The following is a 25,708-nucleotide window of genomic DNA, read 5'->3' as shown; positions in this document are numbered from 1 at the left end:
TAGTCAGGAACGAAACACGTGTCGGGTGAGACGTCCCATGTGACGTCAGCAGCGCGACCAACTAGGTAGTAGTGTGGTCAGTCCGGTTCACAGCGTGGAGAGCGGTTAGCGAATAATGATGTGGGCCAGTTGTGGATCCCACTAGCTAGGACTGCTTTCCTGTTCATTTGACTAGAAATCCCTGCACTCGGCGATTCAGGTACTCCTCCGACATACATTCTGCAGCCTGGGGGCTGAATGACTCACAGCCTCTGACTCCGGAAAGCTGCCAAACGATCACTACTGCCTGTCTGGTATCTATGGCCAAGTAGGTTAACTGTTTAACCCCTGGCACTATTTGATACACACTCTGGGCTATGGGGAGTAAATGAATCACTGCCTCTGACTCCAGAAGGCTGCCTAAGCGATCACTACAGTTTGTTTAGCATCCATTATTTAGTGGGACAATCGATTAACCCCTTGTATACCCACATGCAGCAGAGCACAAAGCTGTTTCATGAGCAAACACTTGTCATTACCTGTATAGCAACACCATAACTGCAGTGTAATCAGGGATAATAATATATGAACATTGTGCTTGGTGTCTGATATTCATGGTCAAATGGGACAGTTGTTTAACCCTTGGCACTATTTGTTATGCACCCTGAGTTATGGGGAGTGAATGACTCACTACCTCTGACTTTGAAAGGTTGCTAAACGACTATTACTGTTTGTTTAAACATTCATGACCAACTGGTACAATCGTTTAGCCCGTCTATACCCACATGCAGCCGAGCAGAACACCCTTCTATGAGCAGACACTTGGTACTATTTGTACACCAACACTGCAGGGTAATTAGGGATAGCAGTACATAAACATTGTGCCTGGTACATTTACCCCATATATGACCTTATGTTACTGTGACTATTGTTGGAGTTATATATATTACCAACTGGTCACCTTCTATATTATCATTAACACCACCAGGCTACGAAATAGCCATTAGTCCTTATCCTGGATCACTCATATAGTGTTTATACCCAGGCATAGACTTACATTAAGCCTTCCATACTCTGCTGTGCCTAACATGCGCTCAGATACCAGGTTTTAATTAGATTGTTTTTCTTGTTTAAAACCAGAGACAGAACATAAAACACAGACATAGCTCAGTTTTAGCACATCCAGTGATACTCATACACGGTACAGTGCCTAAATATATATGTATAAATATCTATTAAAATGTATTTATTTTGAGCTCTACCCCCAGTGAGTGCATCTTGTGGGATTTTTTCCTTGTTTCTGAGTCCCATTAGAAAACAAAAAATACTACTCCTAGCTGTGAGGACAGGAAAAAGACTAAGGTGCAGGTAGAGGGAGGGGCCTTTTATGGCCTACCTGCAAAAGTAAATTTCCTGTTCTACCTAGACTGAGGAGGGATTAACCCAAAGGTGCCCACTACCAGGATGATCAGGAAATTTCATGGATGAAAAGGGGGGCTCGGCATAAAAAGTTTGCTCACCCCTGGGCATGGATGTACCAAACAAAAAGTGAAAGAAAATTCCACTCTCATAGAGAAGTTCTCTTGGAAGCACACCAGACATAACATTTAAATACTATTAAATGAAGTTTTAATTAAGACATCACTAGCAAATAATTAAAAGTAAATAGGCAAGCACCGCAGATGAATGCCAGTATACAGTAGGTTACAGACCTGATTTTATTGTACAGGTATTAACTACAGGTATGTAACTTTGAAGAAATAAAGACCTTTGATTTGAACTACAAACTTATATACAGCTAAACCCCGTTATAGCGCGGTCCTCGGGGGCCACCCGATCCGACCGCGCTAGAACCGGGGAGGCGCTAAGTTTTAAAAAAAATGGCCGCCGTGCACCTGATCGGGAGGGAGGGAGGGAGTAAGGAAGGAAGGAAGAGGTGGCCGGAAGCCCTACAGGTCCCCCAGCAGTGGCCCTCTGAGTCCAGCCGCAACCTGCTCCTTACCTCACACCACTGGCATCCATCCCCCTCCACCGGCATCCACTTACTCCCCCACCCAAGGCCCCCACACCTACCGGCCCTCTGTGGCATTATCCGTTTTGGGCCTAGCCCACGTGGCCCTCTGAGTCCCAGCCTGCTCCTCACTCACCCCCCCTACCGGCATCCACACCACCCCCTCCTCCCGACACCCCCCCTCCTCCCGACACCCCTCCTCCCGACACCCTTCCCCTCCTCCTGACACACCCTCCTCCTCCTCCTGATGCCAGCTCCACTCTGATCTCAGCAGCCGACACCAAAGGTAGGGAGGGGGAGGTGTGCTGTGCAGTGTAGTGTGCTGTGAGTGCTGTGAGAGTGTGCTGTGAGTGTGTGCTGTGAGAGTGTGCTGTGAGAGTGTGCTGTGAGTGTGCTGTGTGCTGTGAGAGTGTGTGCAGTGTGCAGTGAGAGTGAGTGCTGGGAGTGTGTGCAGTGTGCAGTGAGAGTGTGTGCAGTGTGCAGTGAGAGTGTGCTGTGAGCAGTGTGCAGTGAGTGCTGGGAGTGTGTGCAGTGTGCAGTATGCAGTGAGAGTGTGTGCAGTGAGCAGTGTGCTGTGAGTGCTGTGAGAGTGTGCTGTGAGTGCTGTGTGCTGTGAGAGTGTGCTTTGAGTGCTGTGAGTGCTGTGAGAGTGTGTGCAGTGTACAGTGAGAGTGAGTGCTGGGAGTGTGTGCAGTGTGCAGTGAGAGTGTGTGCAGTGTGCAGTGAGAGTGTGTGCTGTGAGCAGTGTGCAGTGAGTGCTGGGAGTGTGTGCAGTGTGTGCAGTGTGCGCAGTGAGTGCTGGGAGTGTGTGCAGTGTGCGCTGGGAGTGTGTGCAGTGTGCAGTGAGAGTGTGTGATGTGAGCAGTGTGCAGTGAGTGCTGGGAGTGTGTGCAGTGTGCAGTGAGAGAGTGAGCAGTGTGCTGTGAGTGCTGTGAGAGTGTGCTGTGAGTGCTGTGTGCTGTGAGAGTGTGCTGTGAGTGCTGTGAGTGCTGTGAGAGTGTGTGCAGTGTGCAGTGTGCAGTGAGAGTGAGTGCTGGGAGTGTGTGCAGTGTGCAGTGAATGTGTGCAGTGTGCAGTGAGAGTGTGTGCTGTGAGCAGTGTGCAGTGAGTGCTGGGAGTGTGTGCAGTGTGCAGTGTGCGCAGTAAGTGCTGGGAGTGTGTGCAGTGTGCGCTGGGAGTGTGTGCAGTGTGCAGTGAGAGTGTGTGCTATGAGCAGTGTGCAGTGAGTGCTGGGAGTGTGTGCAGTGTGCGCTGGGAGTGTGTGCAGTGTGCAGTGAGAGAGTGTGCAGTGAGAGTGTTTGCAGTATGCAGTGAGTGTGTGCTGTGAACAGTGAGAGTGTGTGCTGTGAGCAGTGTGCAGTAAGTGCTGGGAGTGTATGCAGTGAGAGTGTGTGCAGTGAGTGCTGGGAGTGTGTGCAGTGTGCAGTGAGAGAGTGTGCAGTGAGAGTGTGTGCAGTGTGCAGTGAGAGTGTTTGCAGTATGCAGCGAGTGTGTGCTGTGAACAGTGAGAGTGTGTGCTGTGAGCAGTGTGCAGTGAGTGCTGGGAGTGTGTGCAGTGAGCGTGTGTGCAGTGAGTGCTGGGAGTGTGTGCAGTGTGCAGTGAGAGTGTGAGCAGTGTGCAATGAGTGCTGGGAGTGTGTGCAGTGAGTGCTGGGAGTGTGTGCAGTGAGAGTGTGCAGTGTGCAGTGATAGTGTGTGCTGTGAGCAGTGTGTGCTGGGAGTGCGTGCAGTGTGCAGTGTGTGCTGGTAGTGTGTGCAGTGTGGCAGTGTGGCAGTGTGGCAGTGTGGCAGTGTGGCAGTGTGGCAGTGTGGCAGTGTGGCAGTGTGTAAAAAAAAATTAAATTTTTTTTTTAAACAGGAGCCACGTGAAAACCGCGTTATAACGGGTCGCGTTATAACGGGGTTACGCTGTATATAGATAGTTAAATAAATCATGATGGTGTAATATGTCATGTGTTGTTGTTCATCCAAGGTTGTATTTACCTAATTTTAAGACATGCTAAGGAACAGATGATTGTTATTATGTCCTGATATGTAACACCATAGAATTCAAAGAGGGTGTACTTTCTTTTTCAAACAACTGTAGTATCAGCAAAATTCAATGTGTAGGAAACAGAGTTTTAACCTGGGAAAGACAAATCCTATTGATACAATTTAGTTTCAAGTTCTCCCAGACCATTAGTTTCAAACTGCCCATAAAATTCCTTTAAAACACTTTAACCTATTGAGTGATAGTGATATATATATATACACATACAGCTGCGACCGCCTTTATCCTAATGCCGCCGTAGCCGCGTCGCTCTGACAACCGCGGCCAGATGCGTTTTCTTTTTTCTGGTATGTTAGCGTTCTGATTTTTAGCGCTGTCTGCTATACTGCAATACCGTCTAAAAACACAGGTGGGTGTTCGCGAGCTGTTGTCTTAAAAGTCTAATAGCAATTCAACCTACAATACAGTACAGCCGAACATTCTCTGCAAGTCTGTGTGCGCGCGCAGAAATTGTAAAATGAAACGCATACTGTAGGCGTGTTACAGTGTCACATTTTCGGCGCATACAGCACTGTCCCTCTCCCCCCTGCACACACAAGTCTAAAGTACTATTTCAACTTCTTATCTACAGTACACCTCTCCCACACCATTCCTTGGAATGGATGGCTTTCTGGATTCAATCTTCCCGAACCTGTCATCACATTCCTGCGTGTATAACGTACAGAGCCTGGTGTCACATTTCTGTGCATGCGTGTATAACTTCACATTCATTTAGAAGTTCAAGTCTGGAAATTTTTTTTTTGTTTTTTTGGTTTCGTTTCCAGACATGTGCCTGCATAAAAATTCTTGATATTCTGATATTCAAATCGGTACTGTTGCTTTTTAATGCGACACTAGTCATGCACATGCTTTATGTGATTTTTATTTATTTGAGGGTGTGGGGGATCAAAACATTATAATAACCTGTTGAAAATATTTCTTTGAACAACAGTACAGGTAATCCTTAATGCAGCTTTACCCCCCACCCCCCTCCCCCCACCCCGCACACACAAGCCTCAAGGATTTCAACTTCTTATCGACCGCTCTCACAGACCATCCATTTTAAAATGGTTGGCTTTGTGGTTTTAATCGTCCCGAGGCTGGTGTCACATCTATGCGCCTGCGTGTAATTCTCTTTGGGACCTTGTTGATTATTAATGCGCATGCATGTATAACTTCACATTCATTTAGAAGTTCAAGTCTGAAAAAAAAAAAAGAGCCATGTGTTCATGTATGCCGTTGACGAGGATGACATGACAACCCCGTCAAGACCACGCTAGGAGACAACACAGACAAGGCGACAAAGACAGGAGGAATCCATCCTCCCAGACAACCTACCTTCGCCCTCCGCCACAAGCACACCCGCTCCCAGAATCCCACCCACACACGCTTGCATTGAGACGGTGACCGACATCTTGCACAAGCTGTCCCAGCCACTCAGGGAGAAGTATAGGTTTGCAAGTGGTGGTGTAGCCCAGAAACATGCCATGTACATTTTCAAGCACCACGTGCCCTATGTGGTGTACTGCGGGTGGGCCCACAATGTAAACTACAAAGGGAATCGCACCAAAAAGGCTGTTCCTGAAAATTTAAGAAAGACTATTGTGGAGGAATTGCAGCGCTATTTTGCAATTAGCGATCATTTAATGAAAATCGTGAGAGACTCCATTAATGGCATTTTGCGGCATACAAGGCATCATCCCTGGAAGGACGATCTGCTGGGGATTGAATTCGCTGCATGATTGGTCGTCTGTTCAAATGTTGATTCATTTTTGACTTGTTGATTATTTTAAGTTGTATTCTAAAATGTTTTTACTTACAGTACACCATGAATGTTTTTTTACTTACTCCACCAATTAAAAAAAATGTTGATTGACAGTTTGAATACAATCTAAAACAATGTTTTTACTTACACCATTCACCTGTAAATGTTTTGACTTGCTGTACTTCAATAAAAAAATGCTGCTTGTTTTAAATTGTATTCTTAAAATGTTTTTACTTACAGTACACCATAAATGTTTTTTTACTTACTCCACCCACCAATAAAAAAAATGTTGATTGTTTTAAATTGTTTCATTGTGTCTCATTGGGGGGGGGGGGGTGTTTAACTGGTACTGTCGAAGTGTGTGCAGGATTACTGTACAGTAGTTACTGTAATAAACACAAGAATTTTGCGTTTCAACAAGGTTCCACGAGGCATACTGTACACTACTGTACAGTATACTGTAGGCATGCGCATTACATCAAAACAGTATTAAAACGCATTATTAGTATTAGTATTATTATTAGAACACACATACTGTAATAGATGTACAGAATACATGCATACTTTTTATTTTCGGGGTTTATTATACAGAACAGTATGTAAAAAAGTATTGTATACTTTATGAAAAAAAAGCATACTGTTTCAGGTTTTCTATAAAGCTCACAGTTATTCAATCCTAATCAATAAAAGTGGCACAGATTCAGATTCAGCAGTGTGCAAGCATCGTTACAAAAAGCGATATTATCCATCGAAATCCCTCCATTTGCCATTCTCAGCGCGATGACAAAGTTTCTTTTCTGAGGAAGAAAAATAAAAGTATTACTGTAATGGTAGGTTCAAATTAGTCTGTCCTCTAAAGATGTTCCCGCAGACCCCTCGGTTAGTCCCAACAATAATTTTATCGGGGGCGTCTCTTGTTCACATACACGCATGTGCCTAGATGTGTTTCGCATTTGCGTTTCAACAAGCTTCCAATGCGCATGCGCCTAGCTGTCCACCAATTGTTCAGTATCTACTGTAGAAGCTGCTCAGCCAATGATATAGCTGAACTACATTTTGGCGAATTGTGACTAAAAGAACTAAATAACCATAAGCAGTGGTCGATAAATCACCCAAAAATCTACTTGCCGAACAAAAAATCTACTCGCCCCCTAGCCCCGCCCCCAGCCCCACCCTCAGCCCCGCTTTTTAAAAAAAAATGAATAAATTCCTAGTAAGAACAACATTTGTTTTTGACATTAGTTTATTTATTGTATTACATTATACTACAATTAGTCCTTGTTACGTGTGTGTGTGTGTGTGTGTGTGTGTGTGTGTGTGTGTGTGTGTGTGTGTGTGTGTGTGTGTGTGTGTGTGTGTGTGTGTGTGTGTGTGTGTGTATATATGTTGGATTTAGAAAAAAAAGCCAGATGTGAATGACTAGTTTCCTGAATGCCCCGCGTCACAATCTCTAAAGCAGCAATCCCGCCTGGGATCTTACCTGATCCGCAATCCCTCAATGTCCAGGTACCCTCATTCCCGCAATGTTATACATTGGAGGGGAGGTGTTCCTTACCTGTCTTCTGGTTTAGGGGGGATTCCGATGTCTTCCATGTGAAGCTCGAGAGTTTGATCTGGAAGAAAGCAGTATAGGTTATTTCGGTGTAGGTATAGGGCAGTTAAGATATATAGGGTAAATAAGAGATCCCGAGTGTGAAAGAGAGAGTGTGGGTGAGAGAGAGACAGAGGGCTCTATGCAGTAAGCGCCGAAAAAGTGCAATCGCCAAGTGTACCTTATCGGCATGATTCTGCCGATTTTCCCTCTCCGTATGCAATAAGTGCTGAATCCCTTCCGAATCAAGCCGAAAACATTTGCTCCCACTCTGCCAATGATTTGCCGATCACACACAGGTGTATCGGCGTGCATGGCGGGGTGGTGTTAGGTTCGCCAATGAAACTTCTTGCTGAATCTGCCGAAGCAAGCATGTTTTGGATTGAGCGGCCCATTTAAAGGCCCCGTGTATTTTTATTAATTCTCTGTGTTGTTGGGAGTGAGAGAGAGAGAGAGAGAAAGAGACACACAGAGCTGGGCGATTTACATATTTCATATTGACTGAGAGAGTTGTTGTGTATTGTGAGAGGTTTGTCCTGTGTTGTTTTGTTAACATCTTTGTCTTGTTTTCACTTTGTAAGTGTTCAGTGCGATTGTTTTTAAATTTCTTTTCTGTTCTTTGTGAGTGCTAGAGGTATGGCCGCAAGGCGTGGGAAGAGTGATGCTGGTGTGAGTGGTACTGGTAGTCGTGTGAGTATGCGTCTGAGTGAACGTAGGATCCAGGGGAGTGCTGTTGCTGCGAGTGCGACTGGTGTTGCTGAGAGTGCGAGTGCTGCTGGTGGCTCTGTTGCTGGTGCGGCTGTGGTGTCTGTTTCTGGTGCTGATGGAGTGTCTGCTGATGGTGTGTCTGGTGGTGGGGTGGTTGGTGGTGGCCCGCTTTTGGAGTCTCTTCCATTGGAAGAAGGAGAGTCCAGTCAGCAGCAGCCAGGCTCTGGGCCTGCACGTGTTCGGAGGAAACGTGTGGAGCGGCCACGTAATCCTCGGTTCAATGAAGAGGAAAACAGAGTTCTTGTCACAGGGATTCTGGAGCACTATGACTCTCTGTATGGCCATTTAATAGGTAAGTCTATCTTTGCATTGATTGTTCAAGGACATGTTATCCTAGGTCATGTGAGATGTCTTAATATCAAAATATTATTCTATAATATCTATCAATGAAAGTTAATTGTTACACACATATTCCTTCATGCTTTATAACGACCATAACAATCAGTCTAAAAAGTTTGACAAAGTTCATACAATATTCATGCAAGCTTCCTTACATTTGTATGTTTCCACGTAAATGCTCATGTGGTACACATATTCAACCTAAACCAGCATGTTTGGTATCTCTTGGAACAGGTAGCAGTTTAGGCAACTGATCGTTTTTCTAATAATAATTGACGTCATATATTTTGTATGTACTGCTGCGACACACTTTATTCGAGCAAATACCCAGTATGTACCTAGCAGATACCTGGAATGCGCCGCTCCTCACCTCAGACAAGCCCCGTTGCGTTTTCCTTCCCAGCCATGGTTCATGCCTGGCTGACGGGCGGCTGATCTGTTAAATGATAATGATTAGGATTTAATAAGCTGCAATGCTTCGCGTGCGGGAAAAATTTCTTCCTGTCATCGTGGAGGGTTTGCCAGGGGACAGAGATATCGGAATTTATTCGGCTCCATTTCCACCAGGTGACAAATGTTACTGTACTAGGCGTGTCGTAGGTTATAGTTGTTATCTATATTTCCGCTGCTACTTATACTTTCTTCCCAATATAAGCATACCTACATATATATCTGTATATATGTGTCTCTCTCTCTATATCTATCTATCTATCTATCTATCTATCTATCTATCTATCTATATATTTATATCTAGTTGTCCTACAAAAATACAAAATTAATGTGTGTGTGTGTGTGTGTGTGTGTGTGTGTGTGTGTGTGTGTGTGTGTGTGTGTGTGTGTGTGTGTGTGTGTGTGTGTGTGTGTGTGTGTGTGTGTGTGTGTGTGTGTGTTTGGAAACATGTATTGGCTCAGCTATCGTGGATGACATCATTATGAGTAAACATACACAACTTGACCTGCATGAAGGGATTATGTGTACTGATCTTCCAAATAACACACACTGCAACCTTCTACCTTACAAAGCATTCAACATCTTTGCCCAATAGTTCAAAGCTGAATGTATGTGTGAATCTTTGTACAAACAATGGGTTAACATGCATAACCACAAAGCACATCCGCACTCATTGTTTGTCACAGTAATGTATAACTTCGTTATACTGTGTCTGTGCACACAAATGCCTAATTCACTTTTTCATGTATGGGTCGATACATATATACATATATACATATAATATATATATATATATATATATATATATATATATATATATATATATATATATATATATATATATATATATATATATAAACAAAGGAAAAAGGCAGCGCCTCTGATTTTGGGTATTGGATTAATCTCAAGATATTGTGTTACAAGTGAATAAATAATCATATATCTATAAAAAATATAAATAAAACAAAAATAATAAATAAATAAAAATGTAAATCTATTGAATGATCTATTAATATAGTAACCCCTAAATCTATACCTGTGCTCTATTCTAAGGACAACTATACACAGACAAACAATGTGACAATAACGTGCTTAAAAATATAACCACATAAATGAACAAAGGAAGAGGGTGAAAACCAGTCCTCAATATAAAGTCCAATATAAAATGGATGCTGGTGCAGGGGGTCTCCGGCTGCTCTCAAAGTGGACTAACCACATCCACAGGGAATCTAAAAGAAAAAGAGAGGAGAGAGCGCACGCCCCATAGCGTAAAATAGTAAATATCTATATCAATATCTAATATCTATTGCCCTTTGAGAAAGTTACCCGTGAGTGACGAAACGCGTCAGGGAGCATCATCACGTTGGACGCATTGACATTACGTCATCACAGAGCGCTGGAGCGGACCAATCCACGCGCTGGTGTTACAGAGGCCTGGCAATTCGGAGACACCTTCTTGGACTCTTGAATAACATCTTATATCTACTGGCCCTGGAATTCTGCTGGGACATCTGCTGGGACGTTTGCCCATCCTGCTTTAAGATCGGGTACTACCCCAAGGACAGGAAGCAGCAACCGGATGGTGGTGATTATATCACACAATGCCTATTTTATTTGTACTTTTGTAAGTGCATTTTTACCCCCCCTTCTCCCCCTTCCCCTCATTAAATTTACTATTTTACGCTATGGGGCGTGCGCTCTCTCCTCTCTTTTTCTTATATATATATATATATATATATATATATATATATATATATACACAGGTGGCACACTTTATTCTCACTAGGCTCGTTTTTTTCCCTCGGCGTGCCGAGCGTCATCGATGCGCGGTCACGCATCATCGGGAGCATGCGCGCAGGAGCCCTGGGTTCCTCTAATGTGGGGGATTGCGGTGGGGGGCTCCGGGGGACCCGGTGGACCCGGAGAGGGGAGGGGGGTGCCTCGATCGGAGGACCGATCCTCCGAGGCTCCGGCGCGCGCATGGGACACCTCGGCGCGCGCCCGGTATCTGTCGCGGCCGAGACCGGGTAAATGTAAGAATAAACTCGGCCGCGACTGTATATATATATATATATATAAATTAAATTAGTGATAATCTATGTTTCACCTAGAAACAGGCCATTACTGCCTAATCAAGTCTTGCATGGAAGATTGTGAATTGAAAGGCGAACATTAATAATTTGCACAAACACATTTGGTTATGTTTTATTAAAGCTCTTTTTTCGCTTCATGTAGTATAATGAGAGCATAAATAGGAACATGTACCATATGGTATTTAATTGTGTTCATATGTAGCTCACTTCAGATTTTTATTTCGCTCATGTACCGGTGTGTGAAACCAGCTGCAATTAATATGTAATCACAGCATAGAGGTGAACACAGGGGGTGGGGTCGGGCACAGAGCCAGATCACTGGGTCATGGTAGGGTCAAGTCTTGTGGGACGGCTTACAGGTGGTAGAAACAAATAAAAGGTCAGGGTGGTGTCCCGTCTTGGGGGAGGGACTACAGTTGTTACACGCTGACAAGGTGAACAGAAGTTAATCACATTCATTAGAAATGGTAATTATCTGAATACTTTAAACCACCAGGCCACTATATATGAAAATGTACGTTAGTCATTCGTTCACTCATATCTTCTTTTTAACTTATAGATACGCCACCTTATCACAACAGTACCATCTGTGATCGACACACTGCATTTGTTGATGAGTGTCAGCCACATTGAGCGCTACACCTGCTTCTCTGAAATGTTCAGACAGATCACTAAAAACATTCATTCACATTTCCACAATTAGGTACTGAATTATAAGCACAGTCAACTTTGCTGTCATGGTAGTGATGTACATTATTATTGTTAGATTACTACACAACATATGCAGTGTATGTACAAGAGAACACTTAATTTTACAAAGCATTCCTGCATGAACATTGTATGTTGTATGGTGTTTAAAATAAATGTGTCAATTAGGTTCACATGTACATTTATGTTAAGATGGATAATGTACAGCTTGCCTGAAACATATCATTGTCATTTCGTTATGGGATGCTGATATTTAGCCATAAATACTCCCACTACACAAACTTCATGCTAATTATGTACACATGTCCATAACATTCTGATGTTATTCTTCTATATAGTTGCTCCTGCAGCTCCTGGGACACCTGACACTGAACATGTCTCATCACCTGTCTCATCAAGGTCATCATCAAGCATGGATAGGGAGTGTTTGAGGTGCAGCACATCTAATGTGTACATTTGAAGAATTTCATGTGGCATGCAAAATAAATGCCGTTCTCATGTAATTAACTTCACATCAGTTATTTTCACAGAAGATGTAGTGTTTCCTGACAACATGTATTGTGTGTGTTGTAACCTATCAGCTAGGAGTTGTGAGGTTACAACACCTTTCATTCATTCTTCTTTCAGACTGAGTCGAAACATCATTGTTACTTCAAGCATCATATTTTAATTGGACACAAATTAAAAATTATGGAAACATGTTATGTGTTACACTATGAGAACAACTATCATTATATTGAAAAACAAGTGAAAGTTCCATGGCAGTTCATAATGTCTTTCTTTATTTGTAGAACCAGATGTTGCCACTCAAGGAAAAATTCACTCAAGTGACCATGAAGCTGTTGCCACTCCTGGATTAACACAGCATTCAAGTCCTCCTGCTCGTGACACCTACTCAGCTATTGCAGCTTCTGAAGAACGAATCTTGGGTGAAGAAAATCATCGCAATTCAGAAATGATGCCAGTGCTTGAAAGGATGGTTACTGCATGAAAGGTCAATATCAGAACTGTCACAAATTCAAAAAGTCATCATCCAAGTTCCTAAAGAAATCTAAAATGTAAACAGGACATTACAAGCACTAGTTCTGAATGTCAGCCAAGCAAATCAGTTGCGAATGACAGCAAGAGAACAACAATTCCACTTTACCCCATCTGAGGATGGATCTTTACATGCTGCAACTTTTTCTCCTGAGTCATCAGTTCTTCATTCCCCAGTTCTGGATGATACCGGTACAGTAGGTACAAGTTCTGTGCAGGTCCCTGTCAACATCCAACCGCTTACATCTGTTCAAAATCTGGAACCGACACCTACAAATGAGACACGAAAAAGAAAGTTAGGGCAACAATTACTACTAACCAGCTTTTGGAAAAAGATTAAAACACCAAAACAAGAAACTGCTCCACCATCACTCTTGCCATGTTTATCAACTGCTTGACAACTGCCACAGCCCACATCAAGTATGTCCTTGTACACATGAATGTTTAGAAATGCTCACTGACTGAATGAAGGCATATTTGATAACATATGAATATGTACAGTATTAATCATCAGTTGATTAATGGTACAACATTATTACACACTTGCCATGTTAATGGAAGCTGACATTCACTTAGCTCTTGTTCAAGATGAGATGTATCTGGGTTATTTTGTAATGTAGATAGTCATTTCATGCTAATATTATTGACATACAACTTTAAGTAACTACCCATATAACAGCATACATTTTTATGTTATGTTTTCTGGTGTCTTTACTCTGTAAGACATTACTTACCTTAATCTTCTTTCATAGTTCATAATGTTGGCATGTGCTCATGTATGATTTTTGGTTACAATAACAGATCTGTAAGTGTGTATGAATATATCTGTAGTCTCTCTGTATCTCTATGGATATATGTACACACACACACACACACACACACACACACTGTGTTTGTATATATATATATATATATATATATATATTTATTAACTGATAAATAGAGATATATATATATATATATATATATATATATATATCTGCCACTGTTGTCAGCAAACAGGCCTTGTGTTAATGAGATATAAATGTTAGGACACTTGCTAAAATTATGGGATCAGTATGATTGAGCCCATAATTCACACACCGGTATTTAACTTTGAATATGATTACAACAAGGCCTACTTACACACATCAATGGCTTTAGTTTAGCACTCTATATATAATATATATATATAATCAGAATGAACAGTACAGGCCTTCATGGCTGAAAAGAGGCCTTGTTTGCTGTTAAATACAACTTCTACACAGCTGACTCAAATAGGCCCTCAAACATACTCACCCAGTAATGTTATAAACTGTAATGAACTGTTAAGATAATTACAACAAGGCCTGTTTGCACACAAGGCCTTCAATGTAGATTCTATGTATATATATAATATTTTATTATCTTTTGCAAGAACAGTGGTGCCCTCATAACCTTTCTATAGCTATCAGTGTAATGAGGAAACACCATATCTATGAAAGGTCAAAATCATGTAATTAACGATGTAATAGGTTTTCTAATCATGTATGCAAATTAACCTGTCTATAAGTACTGTGGGGTCACAACCAATGGGTATCCCCTGATGAAGTCATCCTTGATGACGAAACGCGTAGGGCGTGGCTGAGACGGAGGAGGCACTTTCCCACTAAACACAGCAGATTGCGGACGCAGTATCGTGAGTGGCGAGACAGACAAGAAGCAGCGGGCAGATCTCCACTACTCTTGATGGTACAACAGCCAGAAGAAAGAAGGCAAGATCTTTGGTTCCCGGAGGGACTTCCTGTTGCGGGGCACACGCCGGGAGGACGTCACTTCCGGTGAAGGAGTTTGTACTACACGTGTGGAGGAGGAAAACTCCATTGCTGATCGAGACGCTGCCAGTGGCTTATGAGGGCCAATCTCATAACTGCTCTTTTTTATTGTTTGATTTGTGAGTGGGCATTTGTCTATTTTTTAATGTTCCATAAAATGATTGTTATACTTTAATGCACTAGGTGTGCGCCTGTTTTTTTCTCATTTTCTCTCATAGGTATTTCCAAGGGAGTTGTGTCCCTTTCAAACGGGCTGCCTTTACCTGGATGCACTCTATTGGAACGGGACTTTATGTTTTTTAAGGTTTTTGGTATACATCTAAAGCTATTCATTTTTATTTTTTAGTATTAAAGTTTTTTTTGTTACTTTTATATATTTTTTATAGCATTTTTTATTAAAATTTTATTAGTTATTTTTTAACATAGGATCCATCTTATATTATTAACCCCCCCCTGGCCACCCCATTGGTTGTTTCAACACAGTAGCTAATTCACTCACAATTTATAGGTTGTTATAGTAGGCGCTCCTTAATGTTTTTGTTTTGTTTTGTTATCTATCACTTTAAAAGGTAGCAGCCATATTACAGCCTTGAATTGTTAGAACACTGTATTTTGAGTGTAATATCTATCTTCATTTTGGTTAGAGGTTATACATTGAGAACTGTACTGTTGTAATAGAATTTAAACAGTTTACAAGCCAAAATGATGCAGAATTGTGAGGAACGTTTAGCTAGAAGGAATAAACTTGCAAACATTGTAAATGAGGACACCACTAACATTGTAGAGAGCAATATAGACCTCAAAAATAATTTTCAGGAGTTGGAGAACTACACAAAGGATGAAACAAGAAATTGGTTAGACCTACTTTCTCTGCAGAACTATATAGACATCAAATTAGTCCCAAGGGGTTTGCGAATTACAAAGAAACCCACGTTTGAGGCACCTGAAGTGTTTACTAAAGAATGGAATTCCATTTTAGAAACATGTTCAGTGTCTCTCATTAACCTCTTAATCTCTTATAGAAAAGAAAGACTGGAGAAAGTAGGGAAAGAGATAGCTCGAGTACAAGAAACTATTAAATCATTTGAAGGTACAGAGGAATTCGTCCGTTTGGATGAAACAGTACACAAAAGGGTTTTGTCATTTGAGAAAGAAATTATAGATAGGAAAACAAACAAGCTCAAACGTGATAAGGATGACTACGCAAATGATAGAGTTAGAAATTGGAGAAGGAAGGGTGACTCTTTCCAACATCGTAGGTATGGGAGATCCAGTTCAGGTTACAGACAAGAAAATAGAGATTCTAAAACAAATAAAAAACCTATATCTAATGAAAAGGAAAAAAATGAAATTATCACATTAATTAAAGAAGCTAGGATGGATAGGAAAGAAAAAGAACATCACAAAGTCCCGCCTACCACTCCCTCTGCAAGTTGTTCAACCTCCAATCGTTACTCTGTCTTGGGGGACGGTTGTGAGGACAATGGGGAGTCCCATGAACAAGTTGCAGTAGAATATAGGGAAGGGGCAAGATCTAAAACCAGCACTAAGGGTTCTAATTCAAAAAACTATACCTCACCTAAATCTAATAAATCCACCTCTTTTTTAGAACAGAGAGAAACGGAAAAGAAATATCCATTGTGGGAGAAACAGAATCAACAACCACCCCGGAGAAAAAGAGATTCAGGGGAGTCAGAGGAGGAGCAAAGAAGCAAAGACAGAAGAAAATAAAGACGATGGTTGATACACCACACAAATATGGTATTTACAACCTTTCATCACACACACTCACTTCACATCACATATCTTTGCTAGCCAAAGGCCTTTCTTATGCACCTAACAGTACACCGAATCGGTTTGACCTGTTCGTGGACCTGAACAGATACATCCGTAAGCTTACCTTGATGCGACACTTCGCCCTAAAGGGGGATGAAAATTTGGAATCTGTATTTAACACACAAGAAAGAGAATGTATAGATGCTCTAACTTCATTTTTGATGGAATCAGACCAATTAGGGAATAAGAATACACAACAGTTTGGTACTATAGATACACTTATGGGTCCATCCATAAAAAGATCAATGGTAGATAATCAAGTTTCAACCAATAATATACTTTTGGATATTACTATGCATGAGGAAGATACAAACCCTTTGTTAGAATCCTATGTGTGCCCAAGTGAAACAGATCAGGACAGTCTATTGAGATATAAACCGTCACCATTTGTCCCAAAATCGACATATTTCCCTTATCAATCAAAGGGAAATTTCATCGATACTTTTTATACAGTAGTTCTGAGAGACCTGGAACAGTTGTGTCTTAACAATGTGGAACTGAAATTTAACAATCTCACAAAAGAGGAAAATCAAGCTTTATTAAATATAAAAAACAATAATGATCTAATTGTTCGACAAGCAGACAAGGGGGGGGCGATTGTCCTGCAGGATCGGTCGGATTATCTCTGTGAGGCCCATCGCCTCCTCCTTGACACCACATCATATCAGATTCTCACCGAGGACCCTGCTGAGTGTTACCAGAGGGAGTTCCGGGATTTACTCCAGGGTGCATTCTCTGAGGGGATTATTTCCAAATTAGAGCACAGGTTTTTATATATTAAACACCCTAGAACCCCTATCTTTTATCACATTCCCAAACTGCACAAAGATATAGTTAAACCACCTGGGAGGCCTATTGTGTCGGGGATTGGCTCGATGACGTCCAACGTGTCTCAGTATGTAGATTATTATTTACAGCCTCATGTCATCAAATTGCGCTCGTACATACGGGACACGTTGCATGTCATTGACTCAATCTCTGACATCAAGTGGAAGGATACCTATCACTGGGTCACTTGTGATGTATCTTCACTTTACACTTGTATTGAGCACTTAAAAGGTATCCAGGCTATTAGTCACTTTTTACAATCAGATCCCAGTTTACACTCTTCACAAAGGTCATTTCTTTTAGCATGCATTAAGTTTATGTTAAATCACAATTATTTTCTTTTTGGAAACACATATTATTTACAAATCTGTGGAACGGCCATGGGAGCCAAATTTGCTCCCAGCTATGCCAACCTATATATGGGACTGTGGGAGAGTACCCATGTGTGGGAGAATGCTGGGCTGGGGGCGGGTTTGGTTTTCTATGGCCGCTTCATAGATGATATTCTTATTATTTGGGATGGTGAGAGGAGCACCCTGGAGGCAATTTTGGAGTCCTTTAATAACAACAAGATGGGACTAAAATTTACTTACAGTATTCACCCAGATACTATAGTATTTTTAGATTTAGAGCTATTTGTGGGTCCTCAGAATAACATTCACACAAAAACACATTTCAAAACTGTGGCTGCAAACAGCTACCTACAGTATGGTAGCAATCATTACAAAAAATGGTTAGATAATGTACCAAAGAGTCAGTTCCACAGATTAAGACGCAACTGTTCAAGGGACAATGATTTTTTCACCCAGGGCACAAATCTTTCTTTAAAGTTTCAGGAGAAAGGTTATGATATGGCAATTGTCAACAAATCTTTTTTAGATGCCAGTTTACTGGATCGCACATCTTTGTTGGAAAAATCCAAAAGAAAAACAACAACAAAAAATGAGGTTACATCCTATGGTGCGGTGCCAAAATTTATTACTCAATTCAATCAATCCGCCAAACAGATCAAAAAAATAATGAATGACCATTGGAACATTCTGGTCAGCGATCCAGAAATTGGTCATCTATTGCCAAAATATGCTCCTGTGATCTTTAAGAAAGCTAGGAATATTAAAACAATGATTGCACCCAGCAAACTAAAAACATCTAAAGTACTTAATAATTCTAGAATAGATGGATCCATTCCCTTTAAGGTTAAGGGGAACTTTGGATGCGGGAGAAGCAGATGCCTTACGTGCAAACATTTGATTAAAACAAATAAATTTAAATCTTTTTCCAACGGCACTTCACATGACATAGTGGAATACATAAATTGTCTCAGTGAATACGTAATCTACCTAATATCATGTGAGTGCGGTCTACAATATGTAGGCCGCACATCGAGAGCTATAAGCACGAGGTTTCTAGAGCATCGAAGAAACATAATACATGGTTGTCAAACACACAACCTCTCCCGTCATTTTTGTAATAAACATTCAAAAGATCCTAGGTCCCTACGAGTTATGGGCATCGAGTATATCCCTCCAACCTTTATGGGTGGGGATCGTTTCAAAAGATTATGCATGAGGGAGACTTACTGGATATATATATTGGATACATTACACCCAAAGGGACACAATGAACACATTGACATTAGTACTATAGTGTGATCACTCATAGTGGGTGATCCTTCGGAGGTCTGGTTTGAGTGCTCATGCAGCACTCCCTCTGAACTATAGTTACATGTCAGGTCTACAAATACATTGTGCATTATAAATATCCTTCCTGGTGCACCATACACTTTATTACTACTTGCTGTTGGTGTGTCTGTTCGGGTCCGGGGACTGGTCCTGCCCTTTCTTTTTCATCATATATTGACATTGTCATCACACAACATATACACTTGTACACTACTTTCTTGCATTCATACACCATCCATTTATAAATTTATATCTTATACATTTAGTTACACAATCACATATTTTATGCATATTTTTATTTCATTACACATACACTATACAATCATTTTCACTATTAGACATAATACATATCGTTATGATATTTCTTCTGTCGTTGACAACAACTATTTTTTGCTGTTCCTCTGGCTCCAACTGCAAAGCTTGATGTTCATTTTTTCATTTTTTCATTTTTTCCATAATGGATAATAACAGGTATATATATTCTCACTTATTATGATTGACAAACCAATTATCTAGTGGGTTAACTGGGTAGTTTTGTATTCGCCCTCACCATCATTCTCCAACTCTTGAGACTTTGAATTTAAAATCATATATTATATCATGCTTCATAAACATTTTGTTTTTATTTTCATTCAAAAGATTAATTTTTATTCAAAATATGAATTGTAAAAATGTTATCTGGACATTATAATTGTTTACCCTATCTAAATATTTATATTACAATATATCCCTTTTTTTTTTATATTGTTTGATTATTGAAATATAGTTTAAATAAATATATTATATACAAATGAGCTATATATTGAATTCTTTATATATTTTATTATCTTTTGCAAGAACAGTGGTGCCCTCATAACCTTTCTATAGCTATCAGTGTAATGAGGAAACACCATATCTATGAAAGGTCAAAATCATGTAATTAACGATGTAATAGGTTTTCTAATCATGTATGCAAATTAACCTGTCTATAAGTACTGTGGGGTCACAACCAATGGGTATCCCCTGATGAAGTCATCCTTGATGACGAAACGCGTAGGGCGTGGCTGAGACGGAGGAGGCACTTTCCCACTAAACACAGCAGATTGCGGACGCAGTATCGTGAGTGGCGAGACAGACAAGAAGCAGCGGGCAGATCTCCACTACTCTTGATGGTACAACAGCCAGAAGAAAGAAGGCAAGATCTTTGGTTCCCGGAGGGACTTCCTGTTGCGGGGCACACGCCGGGAGGACGTCACTTCCGGTGAAGGAGTTTGTACTACACGTGTGGAGGAGGAAAACTCCATTGCTGATCGAGACGCTGCCAGTGGCTTATGAGGGCCAATCTCATAACTGCTCTTTTTTATTGTTTGATTTGTGAGTGGGCATTTGTCTATTTTTTAATGTTCCATAAAATGATTGTTATACTTTAATGCACTAGGTGTGCGCCTGTTTTTTTCTCATTTTCTCTCATATATATATATATATATATATATATATATATATATATATATATATATATATATATATATATATATATATATATTTATATATATAACTATATATATATCTACACACAATATATAGTTAATTATACATAGATAAATATATATGTTGATATATTTATATATATCTAATTATATATATATATATTTATTTATATATATCTATATCTATGTATATATCAAGAGAGACTAACAGAGAGAGTCAAAGAGAGAGAGAGAAACAGAGAGAGAAAGAGAGATTATCAGAGAGAGAGAAATACAGAAAAAGAGACAAACAGAGAGATGTGTGTGTATGGTTAAATCTAGCTAAGTGTAACCAGAAATCTGTTAATCATAGCACTGTAGATGATTTCACACACATTGTTATTCTAATTCAAATAGTCAACTTGTTTTGCACATGTTGATAGCCTAAGCCAAAAGTAAAGTTTCAATTCCTGTGAAAAGAGTATCTTACCCAAAGAATTTCAGCCAATTATTGTAACAAATTTCTTGTGGGAGAAAACCTAGGCGTATAACTGCTAGGTTGTATTATAACCTTGGAACAAACCGCAAAGATAACATGTAACTATTCACACATTCAGCAGACATCCGTATGCGTTCAACTTAAGACAGGGTACACTTGGAGAGAAGAAATGGCAGAAGCTTCCACATTGCACAGCCATCCACGTAAATCATACAAATTTATGATTTATGAAGCAATCGAATCAACGCCAGAGAAAAGTGCAAACGTGGCCAAAATCTATGACTTGATCCAAAAGAAATATCCATACTACCAAGAACCTGACAAACAACGAAATTTTAAAACTTCTGTACGATTCACTTTATCCGCAAATGAATGTTTTGAGCGTGTCCATGATCGGCTAGTTCAACGATATGGATGCTGGCATGTTGCGCCATTATTTAAACTTACCATGAAACATGGAACATATCTTCTGTTAAATAGCATATTTTTGACTAATACCAGTGACACTGAAGCCACACCGACTGTCGCGTCTGCTGATATACCTGCACCCTACATTCATCAAGACCAGATGCAAGATGGACATAACTACTATGATATGTATCCAAACTTATATGGGCAATACCAATGTGGATGGGAAAATAACCAACAACTGTACTGCACCGACACACTTTATTAGAGCAAATACCCGGTATGTACCTGGCAGATACCTGGAATGCGCCGCTCCTCACCTCTGACAAGCCCCGTTGCATTTGCCTTCCCAGCCTGGGTTCATGCCTGGCTGATGGGCGGCTGATCTGTTAAATGATAATGATTAGGATTTAATAGGCTGCAATGCTTCGCGTGTCTGCCAGATGGCATAAATTCATGAATTGTAATGCAGTATATATATATATACTGTGCAGTATTGCAGCCAGCGGGAATAAAATGCTTCAATCCCTGCCTGGAAAATAACTCAATGCACTCGGGCAGAAAACAGTCACAAACCTCAATACACCCGGGTATACCCGAATTCGTGGGACTAGCCAAGCTCGAATAAAGTGTGTCGCCAGTGTACATACCTCCGGATGTCTTGTTTGAAGAAGCCACTGCAGATCCATATGACGCCCTCATGGAGATGTGTGTGATTCAGGATTCAACGGTTGCCTCAACCATGGATGATACTGTTGTGCCTTCCTGGAGCGAGCAGTTGCAGCCAAATCAATTTTGACTTCTACAAGAATGGTAAATACAAATTTCGTTATGCCTTTACTCAAATTACATATGTGTACATTAATAATATACACCATTTGTTAGCCAAATGAGTGTATACAGCTTTAAATTGCAGACAGCCTTACATGTAGCGTGCACAAAGACATTATTTCCTATAACAATATACTACATGACGAACCATTAGTACACATTGGTGACGGAGTCCTAAATCATAGATGCTTATCGCTTTTAAAGTATCATTTCAACATGTTACACTAACTGTAACACACACACCTCATTGTTTAGCATTCAACATATAAAAACAAAGTGTCGCCCACATATGACGTTGGAACCTGGTCATGTCCTAAGGCGTCCTTAAAAAGGTTACCAATGCAAGCCCCACCCCCAATCGATGTGCACGCGTGAAACAGTATTGGCTGTGCCCGTAGCTTATTGTTACGGTCAGTGCAGTGTGTCATGCGCGCGCGTCGGTGGGGCGGTGCGTGCACAGCGCTGGAGGCCAATGTTCATTCAGTGGGAGGGGTGTTTGCGTGCATTTCACGGTGCCTTCACATGACGTCACACGTATTTTGTTTGCTCATTGGCTGATCGTCCTTTTTTGCCGTGGGCACACGTCCGTTTACAAAGTTTAGATATGTAAGTGTGTTGAAGTGAATTTGTTTCGCTTTCATATCATAACGTTCAGCCATGATATGCGTAATGCTAACAGCACCATGGAGGGACATGTATTGAACGCACAGCGTACACAAAGTTTTGCGCATGCGCTAAGACTTAGTCCACACATTCGTGACGTGCGCGCGCAACAGACGTTGTGCGCGCACATTATTATGTATACAGGCACCGGAACTAACATATCAGTAGTAATGCCAGCAACGCGATTTGAAAAATGAGACAGTTCTGTATATGTAGTTTTATCCTTGCAGTTTAAACATATACGTAACTTATGCGTGAATATCCACAATCATATAGAGATGTGTTAAGCGTTGTCATGCTGAGACATAGATAAATGTGCCATCTTTGAACATCATGTAGGAACAATCTCCTCACCGGGGAGGAGGTAGAGCAGCGGGCACTGCCGTGCAGCAATAAAGCGAAGGCTGGACTGTGCTGTGAAATTCTTTATTGATGCATGGATAAAAAAGTGCAGGGATGGCACCCCCCGCGCCCCTAATGCGTTTCTCCCACGCTGGGGCTTTCTCAAAGAGTAACCATTACTTGCTGCCCCACTTCCTGATATACCTACTGAAACCTGGAAGTGACATCACTCAATCAGTGTTTGCAGGATCTCCCAGTGATTGCATGGAGGGAGCCTACACACCCGGTGAGTGATGCCACAATCATGATTAATCAGTAGTGGAAGAGCAGACACTTAATGGCAATTAAATTGCCAATATAACAACGTTTAAAAACATTTAAACATATCTGTTAATACTTATCAATAATCATATATACCTCTAAGGGAGGAAAGTTGGTGATGATGTAAAATACACAAACATGTTAAACCTCTATCTTATTGGTATAGAGAACATTAAATAAATAAATAAAATATTGCATAAGAAATGCAACTTAAATAAACCAAGTAATAACGGGGGAATGGAATATATGTTATATATACACATACTTTTGTTAAATTTGATAACTGCATGTATGATATATTCAAGTTGTTCCAACAATTGGTCAATAGTAAATTCTGATACATGCATCACAAGTGTTAAACAGAATAACGAAACAACATATCTATATATTTGTAACAGGTTTTTTGTATCCTTGTTTTTGTATCTAAATTTTAAACAGTTATGTGACACACTTTCCATATATCACAGACTGCAATATTAAAGACAGCATTTTTTTGTTTGTAATACAGATACACACGGAATGGAAAAAATAAGAAAGAAGAGAAAACAAGAGAAGACAACAGAAGAGGAAAGAAGAAAGAAAGGGAGAAGAAGGGAAAGAGCAAGAGCATAATAAACAATGATATATAACAACCTGTATTGGTTCCTTTTTAATGCTTAATGCTTATAACATTTCAATCATTGTCACTTGCATGTAAATTTTCATCAATATTTAACTACCAAGGTCTCAAAGATAGAAACTACTACAATGAGCAATCTAAATAAAGTCTAGTTTTGGTAATATTAAGTAACCCAAATATATGAAGAAGAAATTAATTAATTAATAGAAGCTCTAATAATAGATATACTTAATGATATACATGATATTTTTATACTTTTATACCACAAATGTTATTTATTTACAGGGCTGGATGAAATAACAATAAGCAGGACAGAGATTGCAAGGGAGAAATGGACATTTCAAAGAAAATGTTTTAACTCCCAGTCAACGTTGATTCCTCTGGTGACAGTGTGTTCATTGTAAATATCCAGAACATCTCCCTTTGATTAAGGATCTATTATAATAAATATGTAACAATGCTTTCAATGATTGGTGTGCAGATTAACAATCACTACATAATGTTATCCTATAGTGCAAATATTTACTATGCACTTAATTACCATAATGATGTTGCTAAGCACTGAAGTTAGAACTTCTATTGATATTTTTTTCTTTTCTACTAACATTATATGTATTGCCATGATGATATACCAACATTATCACTCAGCAAACACATTAATCTACTATATATTATAATCTCACGTGTGACTTGTCAAAGAATGTAAATGGTACATAACAACTCGTCTACATTGTATCTGAACGTTCACAATAACAATAGTGAGGTGATAGAAACTGTTTAGTCGTGTGAATGTTATATTATCACCTAAGTTGTAGTGGTAACCTAACATGCATGAGCTAATGAATGTTAGGTAAAGATCATAAAACCATGAACTTTTGTGTGTACATTTAATTCACACGAGTAACTATAGTTTAGTGTTATTAGTAAACGTTCAACACATACATAGCTAAGTGAGGCCGATGATAAAAGCAACATTATTATGTTGGTTTATATTATTTCTGGTAGAAATACATGCATCACACCAAAACTACAACACACACACACACACTGTAGGTTGCTGAAATGTGTGCGTATGTAAATGTATACTTCATTTATAATCATATGTTGACAGTAGTTATAAAGGATCATGATCATTTTGAATAAGTAAAGTGAATGAAATAAAAATTTTCATAACTACATTGTCATTGTGTTGAATGATTTAGGAAAAGTTGAGAATTCCAAAAACTATACTTTGGAATGGTGTTAACATTTTGACAAATGTTAGATGAACGTCAAATCAACACACATATTTGACTTATACATACACATGTGACAATGTAGTAATGAACATGAAGATGAAGTGAGAGAAGAACTAATCACATACATTGCAATGTTAATGATGTTTAACACATTAGGGTCTTTTCATACAAACATGCATTGAGTGTTAACATCGCTCATGTGCATGAATAGATGTTCCCCTCCCATAATCACTAGCTGAGCAGGGTTTATCCCCTTCTCTCCCCCCACCCCTATATTCCATGAATGGATGTTGTAACGTTGCCAAATTTACATGTTATGTAATGTACGTAGTGATAAGAAAACACACTGCACAATAACCACCAAGTGTAGATAAACGCACGGACACAATACAGAAACGACATGTTTCAATTGTCACATCTTTTTCATTACG

At 40.1% G+C, this 25,708-nt stretch overlaps 1 long non-coding RNA gene across 2 annotated transcripts; it reads left to right on the top strand.

Annotated features, from left to right (window-relative positions):
• LOC142465307 (uncharacterized) lies at positions 1-25,155 on the top strand. Of its 2 annotated transcripts, none has more exons than XR_012787840.1 (3): positions 1-199; positions 12,526-13,192; positions 23,929-25,155. It is a non-coding gene; the product is annotated as an uncharacterized LOC142465307 (long non-coding RNA). The 2 variants fall into 2 exon arrangements; XR_012787841.1 differs by having other exon boundaries at positions 1-307.
• Positions 25,156-25,708: the final 553 nt, after the last annotated feature.

The sequence above is a fragment of the Ascaphus truei genome, chromosome 13 (genome assembly GCF_040206685.1).
Source record: "Ascaphus truei isolate aAscTru1 chromosome 13, aAscTru1.hap1, whole genome shotgun sequence".
NCBI lineage: Eukaryota > Metazoa > Chordata > Amphibia > Anura > Ascaphidae > Ascaphus > Ascaphus truei.
Note: the sequence above shows the minus strand (reverse complement) of the source record. Positions and strands in the feature narration are given on the sequence as shown.